The sequence below is a fragment of the Arachis ipaensis genome, chromosome B5, assembly GCF_059453495.1.
Source record: "Arachis ipaensis isolate K30076 ecotype BB chromosome B5, ASM5945349v1, whole genome shotgun sequence".
NCBI classification, from domain to species: Eukaryota; Viridiplantae; Streptophyta; class Magnoliopsida; order Fabales; family Fabaceae; genus Arachis; species Arachis ipaensis.
The window spans coordinates 12,525,814-12,543,456 of NC_142440.1; the positions used below are offsets into that span (position 1 = coordinate 12,525,814).

Consider the following 17,643-nt stretch of genomic DNA (forward strand, 5'->3'; position numbering starts at 1 on the left):
TTTAATAGTGACTCATTCTTGATCTTCGTTAATAGCGTGCTGAGTTAATATATCTATCTATTATATATTCTATTATATATTACTAACTTTGTAATTAAAATATATTATATATTAATTTTTATTATAATTAAAATAAAAATTTTTTAAATTAAAAAAAATATTTTTTATTAATTTTACAACTAAAATATGTACATATCATTTTTTATTGTAATTAAAATTAATATTTTTTAAAATTAAAAAATTCTTTTATCTTCTCTACTAATTTTACAACCAAAATGTGCCACATGTCACTTTTTCATTGTAATTAAAATTAAATTTTTTCTTCCAAAATTAAAAAGTTCTTTCCTCCTCCCTCTTTCTTTTTTTATTTCTTTCATTCCTTCAACTACTCTATCTCTTTTATATATCATTATTAATCACTAATTACGAATTTGACAATCAAAATGTGCAACATGACATTCTTTAATATACCTATATTACTATCTAATTTAATAACCAAATGTGTCACATAACACTCTTTATTAAAATTGAGAGAAAATATTTTCTTCTAAAATTAATAAACTCCCTTCCTAACTCCTCTCATCTATCTCTTTCCATTTTTCTATTTCTCTCTACTATTTTTCCTCTATATATAATTTATATTTTATATTAGTAATTTGACAAATCAAAATATGTCATCTAATATTTTTTATTACAATTAAAATAAAATTTTTCTTCCAAAATTAACAAATCCTCACCCGCATTCTTCATCTTTATCTTTCTCTCTCTTTTCTCCCATTCTCTATTTTTTCTAACTTTTTATTTTACAGAAAACAAAATTACCAAAACAATATAATTGAATAAAAAAATATTATTATTATATACATATTTTTTTAGTTTTTCTATTTAGTTTTAAATTTTCACCGCTTATTTTTTTAATCTATAGTATTATTTCTCTTTTTTTAAATATTTATTATATATAATTTGGAGAGAATACTAATGTTATAATTAAAAGTTAGAATCAAGATTCAATTATTTAAAAAAAAATTGAGTTAATTTTTTAACTATCAATATATTTTTTATGCTAATATCTAATTATATTTTTATATAAATAAAAATATTATTTTTTAATAACAAGTATAAAAATTAATTATTTCTATTTGTGCAACAGACTTAACATCTAATTAAATGTAAAAGTCTACACATTAAATTATTTTAAATTTTAGATAACAAATGTTAAAATTAATTATTAGTAAAAAATTAGATTTTTTCATATAAAAATAATAATTAAAAATTTTATTATTTGACTTTTTATTTACAGAAACCTTGGTATTTTTAATTGAAGACTTTTGTCAACCTACGACTTTTTTTTGTAAAAGTAGTTTGATTTTATAAATCTTTTGTGACATGCATAATTTATATTGGCATGACAAAGTGGACTATAATTTTAAAATATTTATATTTCTGTAATATTATTACGGATAAAACTACTAGTTAAATTACTATGTTGAACACATTAAAATAATATCGTTTTATATGTCCACTCAATTTTCACCCAATACAACATCATTTTATATTAACTGAGAATTAGAAGATAGTGTATTCGATACTGGCATACTGCCTAATTTTTTAACTATTTGATATAAAAGTAAAAAGTGAGTTCTATTTTTACCTTTTTTTTTAACTTTCAAACAAATTAAGTACTAATATTTTAGACACTAGAGAATTTTTCTTAAAAGATTTAGTATATGTAGTAATCTTTTCTTTCTTTTTCTACCTCTTCCTATGTATTCAGACACTACCACGATGAACCTTCAATTCTACTGAGCTCGCACGTGATCTACAACAGGTCCAATCCCTTTGTGAATACCTCCCTCATTTAGTTCAATCTTTCAATCCTATCCTCTCCTTCGTTGACAAACTCTTCTCTCCTTACAATACACTCTATTATATTACTACAGAAAAAAATTTTATTTTCATAATTATTCGTTCCCTACGAATTATTTTATTTTTAGAATTTTAAAAAATATTATAAAATTTAATAATTAAGTGTTATATCCAAGTTTGTTCAATATATAAAAGAATTAGTCGTGTCATGTACGAAAGAAGAAGAAGTTAATAATGCATGGATTGGTAATGGTGATTGGTGAGGGTCCTACTCCTTTCCAGTTCTTATTTATTTTGGTAAACTACCAGCATTTGGAATTTAATGAGTTTTTAGTTGTCTTATCTTATTTTAGGGAGCTTTTCTGAAAAGATTTTTTTAAATATTTTTTCATAAAATCTTTTAAAAAAATAAAAAATAATTTTATATTTCGGTATATTATATAATTTTTTTTATCTAATAATTATAGACATACTTAGGTGATCTTTTACAAATAATTTTGAAAAGATTTTTTAAAATAATTTTTTATTATAAGATCTTTTAAAAAAATAAATAATTTTATGTTTATTATCTCATGTAAAAAAATTTTTTATTTAATAATTGTGTTTGAGTATAATAATATAAAAATATATTTTTATTTTTTTATTATGTTAAAAATATATATATTTTAGATAAAAAAGATCTTTAAAAAAATATAAAGTGTAACTTCTAAAAAAAGATATTTTTTATATTTTTCTAGTGTTTTTACTTTTATTACTAAAATTTTGTTAAACACATTAATTTTTTTTAATAAAAAAAATCTTTTTTTTTAATAATTTAATGATACTCAAATAAGTACTATATTGCCAATGAGTTATAACTCAAATGATATAATCTTTCCATATTCACTTAACAGATCGCGAATTCGAGTCTTCCTATCTTTGGTGAAAAAAGGAAAGTACTATGTTTTGATACAATAATATAAAATTATTTTTTTGTTTATTTATTATGTTAAAAATATTTTTTAAGTAAAAAATATCTTTTAAAAAGAGATATAAATTATAATTTCTAAAAAAATATTTTTTATTTTTTTAGTATTTTTACTTGTACTATTAAAATTTTGCCAAATACTCTAAAAAATAAAAAATTATTAAAAGAATATTTATCTAATAACATCCAAATAAACACTTAATACTAATTATGAGATTGATAATAAATTGGTAATATAAATGAGTGTACTTTTGATTAGAGTAAACACTCAATCTGGTTCTTGTCCATTTTCACCGAAGGACAAAGTGATCTTTGTCCAAAAAAAGGGACATTTCGACTCTCAACTTTTTTATTTTGGGACAATACGGTATCTGTTAAAAAATTTGTTAAATAATAATAAAAATTAGTTTTGTGGGAGTTTTATTTATATTTTGTGGAGGTTTAAACCTCCACAAACTATTAATAACTTTATTTTTAAAAAATTCTTTCATTAATGGTGGTTAAGTGAAGAAAAACCATTGATAAAAATAATGCTACAAAAAAAGTAATTATAGTGCAATACCTTTTTTAAAAAAAATAACATCGAATAAGAAATGAAAGAAGAGAATTTTAATATTGATAATATTGGTATTAGTGATGATGACGGTAGAGGAGATAATAATGATGATAAAGTATGGTTACACAATAAAAATAATAGAGGATGAAAAAGATAATGATAGTAGTGGTAGTAATTGGTTATATTATTGAAAAGATTTTTGTGGAGTTTAAAACCCCCATAAAATACAAATAAAACTCCCCACAAAACTAATTTTTATTATTATTTAATAAATTTTTTAACAAAAAGATCGTATTGTCCCAAAATAAAAAGGTTGAGGATCAAAGTGTCTCTTTTTTTAGACAAAAATCACTTTATTCTTCGTGAAAATGGACCAGAATCGAATTGGGTCTTTACTCTTTTGATTATTCAGTGTAAAAAAATATTTTTAACATTGATTTCTAATCAAATCCTTTCTTTTGGAAACACTCAAGTGGTTGGTGTGAAAAATTAGAATTTTTGTTGATGTGGCAGAATAAAAGATTGAATGCCTTTGCAAAGCTTTTTTTAACTTATTTTTTTTTATTTTTTCTCTCGGATAGATTTAGCTTTGTGTACAGGTTGTTGTTCTTAGATCATGATGTTTATTTATTAAAAATTAAAGGAGTTTATCATACCTTGTGTGAAGAAGTCCATTCGATCCTTTTTTTTTTTTAATAATCCGTGGACATGTAGAATATAATGGAACAATTTTTTTGGATTCCATTTTTTATGAACCAGTTTTAAGTCTTGTTTGAAAAGTTTCAAAAGTAATTTTTGAGTTTTTAATTTATGAAAAGTAGTAATATTAATACTTAGGTTCAATTTGGGTAAATAACTTAAATAAGTTCTTTTGGAAAAGGAGCTTAAAGTATAAGGACTTTTATTAATAGTAGCTTATAAATAAGTTATTTTGTGTTTGGATTTTTAACTATAGAAGTACTTATTTTAAAGTTGTAGCGTTTGGATAAATAATTCAAAAAATACAATTTTTTTAACATAAGAGAATGGATATTAAAATAACGATAATAACAAATACTTTCCATTATTGAAGGTTAATTTTACATAATCAAATCACTAAAATTACAATTGATCAGGCAATTGATTCTTTATTTATTCTCTAATTAGTTCCATTTTTCTAGTACTTTCAGCATTCGGTTCTTCCCACGTAATATCATTAGAAATTGGTTCTTCTACTTCACCTTCACCTTCACCCATAAGATCAAAATTTTCATAGAATTCTTCAAATTGTTCATCGCTTGTGTCATTCCGTCGAATAAAATTGTGTAAAGCCATACAAGCACCAATAATTCATTCCAATCAGCTTTAAATTTTCTTCTGAACTTGCCACTTTCATGAATTTGTTGGGGAAGAACATAAAAAAAAAAAAATTATAAAACTAATTATAAAAATAATAGCAAGTTGTATAAAAATAAAATCACATATAAAAAAAATAAAATTAAAATCACATATAAAAAAATAAAATTAAAACTGAGATTTCATAGCATACAAAATATTCAATACAAATTTAATAATAAAAATAGAATGATAAAATGATAAAAAAAAAAAATACCTAGAAAAAATATATGCTGGTTCAGATGGAACAAAAGATGGTGGTGAATGGTCAATACTTGCAGCAGATGAATCATTACGTGAAAATGGTGGTGGAACGCCAACACTTCCAGTAGATGGAACATTGCGTGAGGATGATGGTGGAAGGCCAGTGCTTCTAGAAGATGGAACCTTGTGTGAAAATGATGGTGGATAGCCAGTATTTCCAGCAGAAACAAGAAACATTTTTTTACAGAATCAAGAACGAAAGTAAATTTTTTTGTTTTGAAATCAATTTTTTTTCACGGAAGTGATAAAATGACTTATCAAAAAGGAGAAAGTCATCTATTTTTACTTCTTCCAAAAGCTATAAATTAACTTTTCGGGAAGTTAAAAGCTCTTTTTAAAAATAGTGCCAAACACGCTTATCGTAACTTTTCATAATTCAAAAGTTAAAAAAAAGTAACTTTTGTGCGTTCCCAAACGGGCTCTTAGTGTGATTTTCAAAATCAAATTACAGCTTTCTAAGAAGCTATTTAGGAGTTTATAGAAAAGTTAAAAAAACTGATTTCTCTCGTAATACTATTATTTTTTTTTATCATATTTTTATAAAATAAGCACTTTTAGAACTAAAAATTCAAATACAAAATAACTTATTTATAAACTACTTTTAATATAATCATTTATTATTTAAGCTATTTTTTAAGAAAATCTTAATTAAACTGTTTACCAAACTGACCTTAATCTTCATGCTACGTTTAATTGAAACTTATGTACAGACTAAATTCGAGTTGTATTTAATTTTAGACTTCATAAATGGCGGACATCCCTTCTTTCATCTTTTCATTTTATTTATTTATTTTAATTGTGGCTTTGATATGTCCTGAGCAGTGAGGGTCAGATAAGAATTTGCATTATTGAGATAGTATCTGCTGTTTCATATCTTCACAAAGAAGGCATCGTGCACCGAGATTTAATTAGGGATAGATGGATTTTGAGTTTTTTCAATTGGTGCGGTTAAATTGAGCAAATTCAATTTGTGCCAATCCATATGGTCATTACCCTTCTATCCTGGCAATTTCCAAACCACATATTCACATAACGCCTAACTACTCTAGGGACAAACGTGAATCATGATATTTAAGGGATTTGATTGAATAAGTTGAAATGTGGATTGAGACCGAACTCTAATTTCAAAATCTAAAATGAACATTAACTTCATAAGGTGTTTAATGTTGTTTGAAGAATATTATAGACAAAATAATTTTTTAACATTGTTTAAATTCCCTTATTCTCTTTACAATCCTATTTATAAAACAATGAAATCTTAAATATCCAAAGATCATACCTGTGTTGCATAGTGAACTATGCGAGTGGTGGCTGCGTCATCAGATGTTGATGAAAACTATTGAGGATAAAAGATAATTACTAATATTACAAATATTACATTTATACCTTTTTCAAATGTCCTATTATCAAGGTTTGAAAACCGGACCGATCATCAAACCGTTTTAATTACTAATTTTTGGTTTATTGATTTAATCGGTCCAATCGGTGGTTCAATTAAAAAAACCGTTTTAGAATAGAATAATAAATAAATTATAAATAAATATTTTAAAATATAATTATAGTCTAATATAAATTTTAATGTTCTTCTAAATATAAAGTATTACATCAACCAAAATCTAATATAACCTTTGATTTCATAATTATTAACAATTTATCATTCATTAGTCATTATATGTCACTATTGAACTTAATTATTAAAATAGTCACAAAAAAAATCACCGAATTAACTAAATCAATAACAAATATTCGATCATCTACTCATAGCTAAGCTCAACATCATAGCATGACAAATCAGCAACAACCAATAATGTAACCAGAAATTTCCAGTCTCAATGAGAAGATACCAAGTCATCATTGAATCAGAAAGCAAAGAACTCTTGCTGTTGATGTTGTTGTTATTGATTTCATCCAATCTTGATCTCATCCACGAAAAGGGCCAATGAAGGGTGACAAGCTTCATCAAGCTCCTTTGCTTGCCATTCTTAGGATTGCCAGCATTCTTCTTTGAGGAAACATGCCATTTCCACTCCCTATAAACAACTAGACATCAGAGACATTCTCGTAACAACTTGATATGAAGTAAAGTAGCATTAGAAGTTAGAATACAGGGTATCCTTCACAGTTCAAGTCTCAGTGTGGCATCTATCTATCTATCTATCTATCTATCTATCTATCTATCTATCTATCTATCTATCTATCAGAATTCAGAAAAATCAATGTCTAATCTTATTCTTCATAAACATATTCAAAAAGGACGGATACTCACAAATTTAGCATGATTTTGAAGTAGAACAAGAAAGAGGGCAGGTGAAATCAATGGTAACATGATGGCAAGGCATGACAGAGGCAGCAACAGAGGAAGCAGCAAAGGCTTCACCCTTCGCACGCCTCCTCCCGCGACCTCCACCCCTTCTTTCCCTTAAATGAAATATAAATCAACAATTCATTAAACTTAGATTCATATTCAATCACTTATAAGTTCATATTTTCTTTTTTTATCAATTACAATCTAAGCATAATTTCTTTTATATCAGCCTGAAATGTATTAAGGAATTATAACACAAACAATGTCCAATTACCTTAACTTAGAGACCTGAAAGCATATCATAAGATAGGAACAAATTATTAAAAATAAAAGCCATTCCTAAAACATGAAGCGGTGAAATGAACAAATATGCAGCAGTACAAAACCTTAGGACAAACAACACAATACAATTTTTTCTACTCATCAAGATTTTTAATATAATTTTAACAAAACCTCAGATGTCCATGATGGAGGAAGTGGCTTCAAGGGTATAAGGGACTTCAAAAACACCAAGAATGAGAAACATTATATGAAGTAAAGTAGCATTAGAACACAGGATATCCTTCACAGTTCAAGTTTCAGTTTGATCTATCTATCTATCTATCTGTCTATCTATCTATCTATCTATCTATCTATCTATCTATCTATCTATCTATCTATCTATCTATCTATCTATGTTACTTGTAACAAAATTTTCAACCAAATTTTAATAAAGTTTCAACACATTCTTAATAAAGAGTAACAAACTTTTCCAAATCTTTCTGATGTTAAGCATATTAGAAAAAGAAACCCAACTTTTAGGAGCCAGTAACAAAATCATGAAATTTAAACAAGATCAAATTCAGACCAAAAGCATAATAAAAAAAATCAATGTCTAATCTTATTATTTATAAACATTCAAAAAGGACGGACACTCACAAATATGCGACGCGACGGCGCGACGCTGAAACAGTAGGGACGATGACTGGACCAGATTCGACGGCGGAGGTAGGACGACAGCGGTAGGACGACTTTAAGAGGAGAAGGAGAGTGATGAGGCTAGGGTTTGAGAGAGAGAAGTAAATGCGTGAGAGTGAGACCGAAAAGGCGAAAGGCTGGTTACCCTTTTCTTCTAATACCAAAACAGTGACGTTTTTGGTAGAAAAGTGAAAATCGGCTGGGTTCCGGTTCGGTTTGACCGGCCGGTTCTCGGCCGATTCAACAGTTTTGGAACGGTTTTTAATTACCAGTTTTACCTATTAAACCGAATCAGAATTGTTGGCGGTCTCCGATTGGACCAGTTCGACCGGCCGGTCCGGTCTGGTTTTCAAAATCTTGCCTATTATTAAGTAAGGAGTGTTAGGGCCAGCAGGTCAGGTTTTATAATTTGTAGTCATTAATTAGTCATTATTAATACTTTTAATAATATAAAGTTATATTATATTTAATAGTGTGAGATTACTCTTTTTTTATGGTTAAGTTCTGATTATTGAATTCTTACTGATCCGTTACTCAAACACTGGCCCACTACAACAACCTCGGAATCGGACTCAACTAAAGAAGATAAACCTCCCCGAAAATCTCACACCATAACCACTATCAGGATACTCCACAAAGCCGGTAACAAATGATACGGATAACTGCCATACACAAACTCAATATAAACGAGTGACTAATTAAGTCACAGCTATGCAATTCACTCCATTTCCATTCTGAATATTCTCATACTCTTACTTACTTGAGTGTTAGAGTCCCTTTGCAGGTGCCCAACACTGCCACCCTCACAAGAAGACGACATTCCATCCCCTCGCTCTAAGGAAAGCTGGTTCGAGTATCAACAGTACGAGCTATACCTCGGAGAGATTTATTCACACAGGAACATTTGGCGTCCACCGTGGGTCTGAGATTTTCTAACCCCACGTCTTTTTATATATTTTCTGTGCTTTCTTCTCTTCTTTCCCTTGCAGGTTACGACATATGGCGGATGCTCAAAATAACGCCCCCTCAAACCCCAACTCGGCAGAACTACTGGCCATCAACGAATTTCTCAAAGCGGAGAATCTAAAAATGGCCGAGCTCTTACGTCAAAAGCAAAACAGTCAAAGTAAAGGAGGAGAGCACAAGAACGCTGAAAACAAGGATGACAACAACGAGCACACATCAGAGGCAAAGCACACCATACCCACTCCCCCAAAAACCGTAACCAAAAGAACCAATCCTTTCACAAAAAGAAGTCATAAGCTTTTAAATGCCCAAAAATTTCACCCTTCCAATGACCTTGAAACCCTATGTAGGAATAGGGGACCCAAACATCCACGTCACCAAATTCTATACCATGATGTTCATAAACAAAGAATCCGACCCAATCCTATGTCGTACTTTCCCAACTTTCCTAGACGGGGCTTCCCTGATTTGGTTCTCCAACCTCCCTGAAGGCTCCATTTCTAATTTCGATGAACTAGCCGACCAATTCGTCAACCATTTCGCTGCGTCCAAGATATACGTGCACAACTTTGACTACCTGAGCACCATTAAGCAAGAGCCGCATGAAAGGCTGAAGGACTACATGAGGAGATTCACTGAAGCGACCAATGAAATACCCAACTTGAACCCAGAAGTCCACCTTCACGCCCTGAAAAGCGGCCTCTGCCCCAGAAAATTCCAGGAGACAATAGTCATAGCAAAGCCGAAAACTCTAGCCGAATTCTGAAAAAAGGCAACAACTAAAATCGAGATTGAAGAGCTCTGAGCACTTCGAAAAGCAGAGAAGCCCGCCTCGAACAGAGAAGACGAGAAGCGGAACAAACACCCAAGTAACAGGACAGACCAAAGATCATTCAAACTCACACCTAAGTTCGACAACTACACTCCCCTCAATGCCAAGAGAGAGGACATCATCAGAGATATCCTACACTCGAAACTTATCAAACCGCCAAACAAAGCAGGTACATACCAAGACCAACGATACGTAGACAAGTCCAAGTACTACACCTTCCATCGGAAATATGGACATACAACAAATGACTGGGTTATAGCAAAAGACCTTCTCGAAAAACTGGCCTGACAAAGCCTACTAGACAAATACATCGATACCAGAGGGAGAATGCGGCATACAGAAGACCTCACCCAACATTCCAGAACAATCGACAATCCCTGAGACAAGGGGAAAAAGGTAGACGAAGATGTCAATCCACCCCGTCGAGTAATAAATTTTATTTCTGGTGGTTTTGCAGGAGGAGGATGCACAAACTCAGCTAGAAAGAGATCCTACCGAGTTATGATGTCAGTGACGGGATCAACCTCGTCTCAACCTATCAACCCACACAAACCGGAGATCTCATTTCTCCCCAAGGACTATAAGGCAACTAACCGCAACCTTGACGACCCCGTAGTCATCTCTGCGCAGGTTGGAGAGCCATTAGTCAAGAAAATCCTGATGGATCCAGGGAGTAGCGCAGACGTGCTATTCTACTCAACATTTCAGAAAATGAAGTTAAGTGACAAAGCCCTTCAACCATCATCCGGGTAAATGGTAGGTTTCTCAGGTGAACGGGTTCCTATCCGATGTTATATCTAGTTACAAACCACACTTGGAAACTATCCTAACTGTAACACTATAGACATACAATATCTGGTTGTTGATTGTAGAAGTCCTTACAATATAATTCTAGGTAAACCTTCTTTAAATGCATTAAATGCTATTATTTCCACTGTGCATTTGTGTGTTAAGTTCCTTTCGCAGGATAACAAAGTCGTAACAATTCATGGAGACCAGAGAGAAGCCAGATAGTGCTATAATGCCAGCCTAAAGACCAAATACTCACGACAACCTGAGCAACAGTATGTTCAAGCAGTATACGGCTCGAAACCATTACCCCTGTTGGTCGACTTAGATCCTCAGACCAACATCAAGAATGACCGATGCCAATAGATGACCTCACAAAGGTTCAACTAACTGCCGAGGAAGAAAAATATACATACCTTGGCAGTGCACTGAAAAATGAAGAACGAAAATAACTGGCCGAGCATTGAGGCAAAATGTTGATCTATTCGCATGGACTCCAGCAGACATGCCAGGAATAGATCCCAACGTCATTTGTCACAAGTTGGCAATCAATCCATCTATCCGACCTATAGCCCAGAAGAAAAGACATCTCGGCACAGACAAAAGGGCAGCCTCCTTAGAGGAAACCCGCAAGCTCCTCAACGCTGGATTCATAAGAGAGCTCAGATACTCCACTTGGTTAGCCAACGTGACAATGGTAAGAAAAAACAACGGTAAGTGGAGGATGTGTGTGGACTATACAGACCTTAATAAGACATGTCCAAAAGACGTATACCCCCTCCCATGCATTGATAAACTAGTTGACAGCTCTTCCAGTTTCCAATGTTTAAGCTTTATGGATCCTTATTCTGGATATAACTAAATACTAATGTATTCGGCTTACCAGGATAAGACTGCTTTTATTACTGACAATGGAAATTTTTGTTATAAGGTTATGCCATTTGAACTCAAAAATACAGGTGCAACATATCAAAGACTCATGGACAAGATCTTTTCAAACCAAATTGGCTGGAATATAGAAGTCTATGTTGATGACATGGTAGCAAAGACACTACATGCATCAAACCCCATTCAAGACTTCAAGGAAATATTTCAACAACTTCAGACGTATAATATGAAACTCAATCCCGAGAAATGCATTTTTGGAGTGCAAGGAGGGAAATTTCTCGACTTCATGCTCACCTGCCGAGGTATTGAAGCCAACCCTAAAAAATGTCAAGCAATTCTAAACATGAGAAGCCCAAGGATGGTCAAGGAGGTTCAACAACTAACTGGTCCGCTAGCAGCACTGGCCAGATTTTTACTTCGTATAGCACACCGATCACATCACTTCTTCAAGACCCTTAGAAAACAAGAAAATTTGAGTGGACCAAGAAGTGCGAAGAAGCCTTCACCGAGCTCAAGACAATACTATCAGAACCACCCATACTTCAAACACCAGAGTTTGGTAAACTGTTGTATCTATATTTATCTGTTACTATTCATGCTATCAGTTTTGTCTTGGTAATAAAAACAGGAAAGTAATAACAGCCAGTATACCTTGTTAGCAAGTCCCTCCAAAATGCCAAAGTCAGATACCCATAGCTAGAAAAACTCGCTCTGGCCTTAATAACAATGGCCAGACATTTGCGACACTACTTTCAGAGTCATACCATCATAGTCAGAACAGAACAACCTCTTCGGCAAATTTTGACAAAGCCAGAGCTTGCTGGAAGATTGATTAAATGGTCAATCAAATTATCCGAGTATGACATTCAATACCAATCGCGAGGAGCCTTAAAGTCTGAAGCACTAGCAGACTTCGTGGCAGAGCTCACGGTAGATGAGCATAGCCTAACCACAAATACTTGGATGCTATACATTGACGGAGCCTCAAATAACAAAGGCTCAGGGGTAGGGATACTACTTGAGGACGAGCAAGAAACAGCCATAGAACAATCTCTACAATTCACTTTCCATTCAAGTAACAATCAAGCAGAGTATGAAGCACTCATAGCAGGATTAAGGCTAGCCCATACAATAGGTGTAACGCAACTGAGCATCAAATGTGACTCTTTACTTGTGGTACAACAGGTAACAGGTAACTTTCAAGTAAAAGATCCACTGTTGGAAAATTATAACGCTATTGTTACTAATCTTATTAACGGTTTCCAAAAATTTGAAATTTCCCATATATCTCGGGAACAAAATGATAGAGCAGATATCCTTTCAAAGTTGGCAACAACCAGAAGTCAAACCAAAACACCTATATTATTTCAACTGACACTTAATGAGCCTAGTATTATGCTAACAAAAATGTCAAGTATTTCATAGGAAGAAGACTGGCGAAAGCCCTTCATACATTATTTACAAACAGGCCAAATACCTGAGAGCGTTCAAAACAAGAGGAAATAAAAAAAAGAACGAGTTTCTATACATTACTCGGATCTGAACTATACAAGCGAGGTTTCACGAGACCCCTTCTAAAATGACTGAACACAGCAGAAGCCAGGTTGGCAATGGATGAAGTTCACGAAAGTGTCTGTGGAACGCATATAGGAGGATGAAGCTTAGCTTCCAAGATCCTCCGAGCAGGCTACTACTGGCTAACATTGCAACAAGATTGCATGTATAAGGTTCAACATTGTGACCAATGCCAACGTCATGCACCAGTCATTCATAACCTAGCCGAGTAGTTACACTCGTCCGAGGTAAGTTGGCCATTCAATAAGTGGGGCTAGACATCCTCGGACCTTTCCCACCAGCACCAGTGCAGGTTAATGTTTTAATTGTTTCTATTGACTATTTTACAAAATGGATAAAGGTAATTCCATTGGCAAAAATAACTTCCGAAAAAATGATATCTTTTGTATAGAAAAACATACTCTGCTGATTTGGTATCCCTCAATCCATTATAACTGATAATGGTAGACAATTTATACATAAAAAATTCACAACTTTCTTACAAAATTTCAAAATAGTTCAACAGTTCTCATCTGTAGAACACCCACAGACTAATGGTCTAGCTGAGGCTGCCAATAAGAATATTTTACAGGGGCTCAGAAAGAAACTTGAAGACTCCAAAGGAGAATGGGCGGAGCTCATCCCAGAAGTACTATGGAGCTATAACACAACAGAGCAATCCTCAACGAAAGAAACCCCTTTCAGGCTGGTGTACGGATGTGATGCCATGCTACCTGTCGAAATCTCCTTACAAACTCCCAGAACTGCAAGCGTCAATGAAGATGACAACATTGAAAATAGAAGAACCGAGCTTGACCTCGTCGAAGAAAATCGAAACAAGTCAACACTACAACAGCTCGCCGCAAAACGAACTATAGCTTGGAAATACAACAAGAAATTCAAGCCGAGGACATTCTCAGAGGGCGACCTCGTCCTCAGGCGAATAGAAGATGTACGAAATCCACCAAGACATGGCAAGCTAAGCGCCAATTGGGAAGGTCCATTCCGGATTTTCAAAGTCATCGGCAAAGGCGCATACAAAATACAAACACTTAATGGCACAATACTACCAAATAATTGGAACATTTCTTCTTTAAAACTGTATTACAGTTAGTCTATAAGTCGGACACGGCGATGCACTCTTTTTCCTACTACCAGATTTTATCCCTAAGTTGGGTTTTGCTGGAGAGGTTTTAATGGGGCACACCACCCCGCACCCTTACAATTACTAAATTCATAATACAATAACTGTCGATTATTTCGTATATCTGTTTTCCATCCTACTCGGCTGAGTACTTTAAGCAAAATACTACAAAACTCATGCGATGAGTATTCAAAAAGGTTTTCAAGTCAGAAAACCATACAACTTACTAAACATGCATCAACATTCAACCAAATTTTACCAGTACTAAACGTTTTTCGGCTAAGTAAGCCAACAAACAACATCAAAATAGTTTTTGGCTATAAGCCATAAGTTCTACAAACCATACAGAAAATAAACAGTAACAACCTACTACAACTACTACCTAACTACCTGGGTTTTCACCCTCCCCCTCTCCGTCATTATCCTCGTCCTCCACCAACTCATCCCCTACAACAATCTTGCATGGGTCCATTGCCGACAAATCCGCATTAGGTGCAAGAAGCTTTGCCTGCTTCGCAGCCCTATCAAACCTGGCAGCAAACATTTCAAGACCATGATCTTTTTTAGCATTTTCAAGCTGCGTCTTATCAGCACAAAGTCCCACCAATCTCACCTCTAAAGCAGCCTTATTCTCTTCAAATTTATTTTCAGCATTTTTAGCAGCAGTCAATTTCTCCTGCAATGAATCCACCAAGTCAAGAGCAGAACGAAGCTTGTTACTCTTATCCAGGTTCTCCTGCATCAACTGGTCAATAGAGGGCCCTGTCAAACCCATCTCGGGCATGCTTTAGCTCTTGAGTTCGGCCGATAGACATTAGCCGAGCTCCCATCACCTAGAATAACAGACGATAACACAGTCAAATTACCAAATATCAAGCATAAGTAAAGAATAAATCCAAAACTAATACCTGAAGGTATTGACAAATGCCAATATCACCAGTATCTTGGACGAGCTTAACGTCCACCGGATTTTGACGGTATACATCAGCCACCATAGACACCGAGAAATTCTCACTCCATAAGGAGTTCAAATCTTCATTACCTTTATAACCATGAAGAGTTTTCTGATTTTCAGTAAATTTTTTCACCTATTCCAGATCAACAGTCTTCTCCTTTTTCCCTTCACCTCTTTTTCGCTTAAAACTAACTTTCTTTGCAGGAGAGGGTTGGTCAACCTCAACACCCTTCTCTGCCATAGTATGACTACTTGAGCCTTGTTTTTCAATGTTCTTTGTTTGAAAAAATGCTCGCAGGCTACTAGAAGTTACCTTTGGAGCTTTTTTCACTGCAAAAAAAAGAAAAAAAAACAGATATTAGATACCATGAAAATCAAATCCATATCAGATATACAAAACCATTACCTATATATCCCACCAATGCATCTTTATCCGATTCGAATTCCAGTAGTTCCACAACAGACAACAAGTCAGACGAAGATATATGGTTAACAAGGAATTCTACAATCATTTCGTTCCTATATTCCATCATCTCCATACCTAGTATCTGTCTAGGTCTCGGAACCCAAAACAAGGGAAATTTCTCTAAGAGGCAGTCATCAACATACCACAGAAAATCATTATCGGCAACACCAATTCTAAGAAACATAGACTTGAAACCCTTATAAGAAGACTTATACAAACTGAAAATTGCATGACCAGGAGCGCTGGCTAGATTCAACCAACAACCTCTCTTAACCCCCTTACACTGAAATAAAGCGAAAAATACCTTTAACGATGGCTCAACATCTAAACAATCCATCAAAACCTCAAAAAGCCCTAACAAACGCCCATGAATTAGGATGTAATTGTAAAGGAGCACACTTCAACTGCATCAACACCCCACACTGAAATTCCAAAAAAGGAAACCTTACACCTAACTCGACAAACACGCAACTATACATAAAGAAATATTCAAATCCCTCACCACGGTGGTACACGCGATCAGTAGCACTATACGATAAGAACTTAAGAGTAATGTCACTACCCCCTAACCCACGTAGATGGTAAACCCAGTTGAGAAATGCTACGATCATCATAAAAAACAGAGACCCATTTCTTCACCGAGTTAGATACCCACGAAAAGGGATCATTGGGATCCCAGACAAAAACCTCTTCAACAATCTTATCCCCTTTATCAACAGCTTGTTTTTTCCCCGACCACTAACCCTTTTCCCTGACACAACCTTCTTCCCTTTCTCCATCAATGCAAGGAAAAATAATAAAGACGAAGAGAAGCTAAGAAGAAATTACTGACCTTTTCGGCTCATCCTTAGCAAATATGCAGGAAACATAAACCCCAAATGGATAACCAAAAGTCCAAAAATCTACCCACAAGCCCACTACGCATACCTCCAGGGAGCAAGTTAGAAACCTACAACCGTTGATTAGAAAGCAACGTCTCATAAATCAACAGCCACAATTTGTAACCGTTCACTTCCCCAATGCACAATAAATGCAAATGTCTTTTCCAATTTTCTCTCTCTTCCAAACACTTTAATATCATTACCGCCAAAATACCAAGCTTCCCCCATTTTTTCAAATCTCGCGATAATCAAGTTGACCTTGGGGGCTACCACAATACCCGATTCCGAGCTATACGAAAGCTCGACCTGTTATAGCTCGGCCTTGCAAAACAGGTCAAGTTTGGGGCTGTGAGCCGTTACCCAAACACTGGCCCACTACAACAACCTTAGAATCGGACTCCACTAAAGAAGATAAACCTCCCCAAAAATATCTCACACCATAACTACTATCAGAATACTCTGTAAAGCCGGTAACAAATGATACGAATAACTGCCATACACAAACTCAATATAAACGAGTGACTATTTAAGTCACAGGTACGCAATTCACTCCATTTCCATTCTAAATATTCTCACACTCTTACTTACTTGAGCGTTGGAGTCCCCTTGCAGGTGCCTAATGCCACCGCCCTAATAAAAAGACGATGTTCCATCCCCTCGCTCTAAGAAAAGCTGGTTCGAGTATTAACAGAACGAGCTATACTTTGGAGCCCTGCTGTCGAACATCTCATCCCAAACCCCCACTTTCGCAGCCCGTCCCTGCAGCCGAACATCTCGTCCCTGCAGACACCACGTGACCTGCAAACTGCGTCCGTGCCGATCAGGACTTCAAGGGCCAACCTCCATCGCGCCCGTCCTCCCTTGCTGGCAGCAACTGCT

General features: G+C 34.0%; 1 pseudogene; it reads right to left on the minus strand.

Moving 5' to 3' along the window:
- Positions 1–14,844: 14,844 nt before the first annotated feature.
- On the minus strand, positions 14,845–15,292 carry LOC148563398 (uncharacterized; annotated as a pseudogene).
- Positions 15,293–17,643: the final 2,351 nt, after the last annotated feature.